Here is a 5,564-nt window from a genome sequence, read left to right on the forward strand (position 1 = left end):
GAATGGGGCATGGGACATTATTCTGCTTAATGCATTTATTATTGTTGTTGTTGTTGTTATTGTTGTTGTTGTTGTTTTTTTTTTATTATTATTATTATTATTATTATTATTATTATTATTATTATTATTGGTGGGGATGCTGCTCCTTTACTATCATTTACAACAGTGTGGTCCAACTCGCGGGCCGCAGGCCGCATGCAGCCCACCAATTCATTTTTGTTGGCCCGTGCCCTTCTTACTGGAAAAAATATTTTTATTTAACATTTGGAAAAAAAATCTTTTACCCTTCTTACCTGCTTTCAGTTTTTAAGAATTTCTTTTCTTTCTGGAATATCTCTGGCCCTCACATTCCTATGCGAAAGTTTGATTGGCCCCCAGGTAACTAAAGGTTGGACCACACTGATTTACAACATTTACGTTAAAACAAATTTTAAAATAAAAATAATCAAATGAACAATACTGGATGAAATTGGGAGGAAATACAATCAAATAATATCTTGGATATAATAAATACATATTATTCATTAAACCAAAACCAAAACTTAAAACCGATGCTAATATTACCATTCCAACAAGAGAAAAATAATGTTGCTTTACTCTTATTAACCTCCAAATTAAGATGTTAGAGGTAACATCATTATGCACTCTTTTTGGGTTCTGGCTTGGATGCTTCTGGTTTATATTTAATCTTAATCAAGAAATCACAGGATGACCTTAATGCAAAAATATCTTGTAGCACCTTTAACACTAATTGAGAAAGAAGTTGGTAGCATAAGTTTTCATAAACTAAGCCTCCTCCTTCAGATACATGGAGTGATGTGTCTAGGATCATATCTTTGCAAACAGACTCTGTCTGAATAGCCTCATAAATGCCAAATCTGTGGGTATGGTGATGAGGTGACAAGTTCAATATTAACAACAGTTGTTGAAAGACAAAAACTGAGGGAAAGAGGTTGCCTAAAGAAAGGATAGGTAGAATACCATATGAATGTTGGAGAGAGTTATTAAAATATAGAGCAGTGGTTCTCAACCTGGGGTCCCCAGATGTTTTTGGTCTACAACTCCCAGAAATCCCAGCCAGTTTACCAGCTGTTAGGATTTCTGGGAGTTGAAGGCCAAAAACATCTGGGGACCCACAGGTTGAGAACTACCGATGTAGAATGATTCCAGCTAGGAATCAGAAAGAAGTTATGATAAACTTCTTAGTGTTGATTGAAGTCAAAAACAGGATAAGAAACCATGCCATTCCATCAGAACTCTCACTTTCCACACCATGTCTCATTTCCTGTTCTGTGCTGTGGTTCAGTGCTGATTCCAAATGGACATATATATGCACATCTGCACATCTCAGCAGACTAGCTAAGGAGAAAAAGCCCCATATTTTCCAGGGCTGTCTAGCTGCAGATACTGAAGTTCCTGGGTTCGATTCTGATTTGTATTCCGTGGATCCTTTGGACACTGTCCCACTCTTGAACTGATTACTGGAGTGTTTGTGTAGGCACTCCATAGTGAAACCTGTTTGTTTCAGTCAGCAGTTATCTGTGACTTGTTAGTGGATTATTCCAAAAATAAAACATTAAATGTTGCCACATTTGCAGTCGCAGTCCAAAAAATCAGAGCTAGATTAGTAAAGTCCACAGTGGAGGCTAGAAATGGAGATTGTTTGAGATGATACAAATAAGACATTGCTATTGTTATCATGTCACTGCTACTGTAATTTTAAAGATTCAGTATATAGAATACGTTGTAATGTTTATATCGGAAAGTGCTTATTGTACATTTAAAGGTTGTATATTGATGTCATGGCCTGTGGCTGGTACAATAAACAATTCATTCGTTAATCCATTTCCAAATTGTTTTGTATTTTTTTGTGCTTCAGCCTCAGGCCCAATATTCTAGGCCTAACATTGTGCAGCACCTACACACAGATTCATGGGTCAAAGCATTTTAATAGATTCTACCAATGATTCCATCAAGAAGCCACACCTTTAATTTCAAACAGTTTAGCACCACTTGTCTTTATGGAAAGGTAAAAAGACAACTTCGAGTCTCAGTGGACTAGGGCTAATTTCAGCATCCATGATGTGCACAGTTCTCAATGCAAAGAAACCCATTCAAGCCCACTGATGTAGAAAGGCCCTCTAATATGATAAGCCAGCTGAAAACTGCTGTGATCTTCAATAGTGAAGGATGCTACAGAGTTGGCCCAGAAATGCATTTAGGATTACGAAAAGGAATGAAGCAATGTAATTCTCATTTTCTTACAGTGAGCTCCTTATTTTATGAAGCAACTTCTTCATGTCTCTCTGTGTTTGCTGACATAATTTGGTCATTTATCTCAGATACAGATGTTGTGTTAAATATTGAGTGAGAAGATGCTCTGAGTTTCTATCAGCATTTTGTTGCCTTCAGCACATATGTAAAGAGGCTATTTTTTTTCTTCCAAAGGAAGATGACTAAATTTAAGCATTAAAGACAAGAGACTGCTCCAAGGCAACGTGCTGTCTAAAGACAAAAGCACGATCTGTAAATCAATCCTTATCGATTGAAGTAAGTGAGAGCATTACCTGCAGGTAAAAGAGGTTTGCATATTCATTGCTTTTGTGCTTCTTCAAGATCTTGCCATCTGAAGGTTTTCAGAGAAATGTATATGACATTAATAAAATCCAGATACCCAAGGTGTTTAAGAGGTTCCAGGGTGTGTGCAGACATTTATGGACGGTTTCAGGGTCTTTCAGCCAGTTTTCATGCAAAAACTGAAAATCAGTGTAACTTTTTTTAAAAAATGTAGAGTTCAGGTCTTTGGGCTCCATTTTCCATGCTCTTCCCTTAGGTCATTGGCCAAACTCCTGCTGGGGTTTTTTGAACATGTGTCCTGAAGTTAAGCACTTGTTACTGTGTAGTATTCATGATCCCTACATAGCCCCTAATATAGAGGACACATAGAGACTGTGAAAGTTTCCTATCACTCATCAGGAAGCAGCCACTGCAAATGATGGGTGCCCATTCTCTTGTATCTTGGGAAGCATCTGACTGATATTTCCACCTTTTTACACAGTCACTGGAGAGAGGAGGAATTGTGACAGAGATTCTTCTTCTGACTGTCACATTGAGATTGCTCATGGGAGGAGGTAGGACAGTATATGAATGGAACCCACAGCAGCTGCTTCCCAGTGAGTGGAGTTGGGAAGGTTGGGCAGGAATTCACTCCATAGCTCTGAAATTATAGTATTTACTGCCCAATAGGATTCAAGATGTTGATATGAATTAACCGATGCACCATCAAATGTTGGTTTATTGTGATGGGAACCCATAAACAACTCCCAGGGCTGAGTAGAAAAGGAGTATCCCTACTTACCTAGCAGGCAGCTCCAGAATTTAGTCAATACCTGCCATGGCCAACAACTTTTCTCATTCAACCAAATGGAAGACTATTTCACTAATATACCAGTGAAACATTACCAGTGATATTGTTGTCATCTTTACCAAGACTCAAAATGACTGACAAATTAAAACAAAATCAGTGTAGTTAAAATATACAGAACAGAGTTGGAAAAATTGCTAGACGAATTAAACTAATTTGTTGAGATAATTCACAGAGACATTACCAATGTATCAATGAGTCATGCAAAACACTTGCTCATTGCTTTGACATAAGGGTCCTCTGGATGTAGTTGTTAAAGATTTCATATCTTTCATGTTGTGTGGGTGTAATCTTTTAGTAGCATACAACTCTGTGCTAAGACTCCATGATCCCTACATAGCCCCTAATATAGAGGACACATAGAGACTGTGGCATAGGTTGGCAAACTTGCTCTCGGGCAATTCACAAACACAAACACATAGCCTACCAATTTCACTCTCTCCCACATTTTTATAATACATTTTTGTTTATTAAGAAATTTGTAGTTTTTCTGTAATCAGAAAGAAACCAAAGGAAATTCTAATTCAGCTGTACTATCTCAATTCAATGAATATAGCTATTCCCAATATAGAGCAGATCTAGTAGTAGCTGTCTACCATGCAGCAGTTAAAAAGGAATAGTTTATCAGAAAGAAAATAGTGACAATATTCTTGTTGCTGAACATTTTAAAAAATCACACTCAAACATTTGAAACTTAGAACATGTACTTGGAACTCTTTTTGGATTGATGAATTGATAGATCTTGCTGTCTTCCATGTTTGACTTCAAGTAATTTCAATCAGATTGATAAAGAACTCAAAAGCAGGACCATTTTTCATCCATCCCTACTATTAAACTATTATATATGAAAGGAGTTCCTTTTTATTTTTGGATAGGTTTGTAAACAGGAAGTTTTTATAAAGCTTCCAGAAATTCCTGAAACCAGCCAGCATTAGACCTTTGCTTGTTGTTATAATGGACCTGGTCTTTAGGAGTTAATTGAAGCTATAATTCACTCTTGCCAAAATGCTAACAGTTGCAACATTAGGTCAAAGAGTTCAGTCTCTTAAACAGTGCTGAACCTTGTCTCAGGCTTAATAATAATCTGACATTTCTAGGTTTGGAAGAAGAGGGCTAGGATCCATGTCAAAGGTAGGAAGGAAGATTTAAGAATGTTTTTTGTTGTACCTATCTCAGCTCAGGTTTTATAAGTCACAGACAGACAAGTCACAGACAGACAGACCTTGAATATCGATCCATTTTTTTTCCAGTTGCTGGCTTGGCACTAGCCTACCATTTATTTTACTGTCACTGAGTCCTTCAGAATTTTTTAGGTAGCTAAGGCTGTCTCAGAAGCAAAGCCTTTGTAGTCTCCTTGAAGTGAATGGACTCAAAGAGATCCTTGAATGTTGAGTGAGATTGGATCCCACAAAGTGCTGTTCCAAGGTGATTCTGGTTCTTCAATACAATTTTTCATCTAGCTACAATAAAGTCTCTTTCCTCATTTCTTATTAAAATCTAATATATTTCTAGGATGGATGGAGATCATTTTTAAAAGAGGGCAGAGGAGTCATAAAGTCATCTTCTTGAAAGATTTTTGAAAACTTTTCTTGGAGATTAGAAAAAAGGTAGATGAAAAAGCAACCACTTTTGCAATACAAGTCACAGAAAAAATGCTTGACAATAATAATTTCTAGTGAAAAATTGTTGGAAATGTTACACTCTAAGTAGTAGATGGTGGAAGGAAGAAAATCTCAGCAGGCACACAGTCTAAACATCAGTATTACATATTGTTGTTGTGGCTTTACTTTTTCAGCATTTTTGGTATTATTTTCTCTTGCAGCAAGAGTTCCAGGATATGACAGAAATATTTCATTGAGAATCTCAAGAATCTCATAGACTAGTGGCAGCTCTATATCTCACTGTGGGGCAACCCACAACTTGTTGGCAACTTGATGTTGGCAACTGTCTAACCTATAAGAAATTCCTTCCTAGCCCAGATTCCTTAGTAAACCAAGCAGCCTTGAAACTCAAGAAAGAAAACCCCTCTTCTGACTGGTGTTAACTCTGCACAAATCAAGTATTTCTATGTAAGGGAGAAAAAAAGATATGTGGAATAAAATGTTTGAAAGAACCAAGCCAGAAGATGGTTTAGGTATTT

Source organism: Anolis carolinensis, chromosome 1 (genome assembly GCF_035594765.1).
Source record: "Anolis carolinensis isolate JA03-04 chromosome 1, rAnoCar3.1.pri, whole genome shotgun sequence".
Classification (NCBI taxonomy): Eukaryota; Metazoa; Chordata; class Lepidosauria; order Squamata; family Dactyloidae; genus Anolis; species Anolis carolinensis.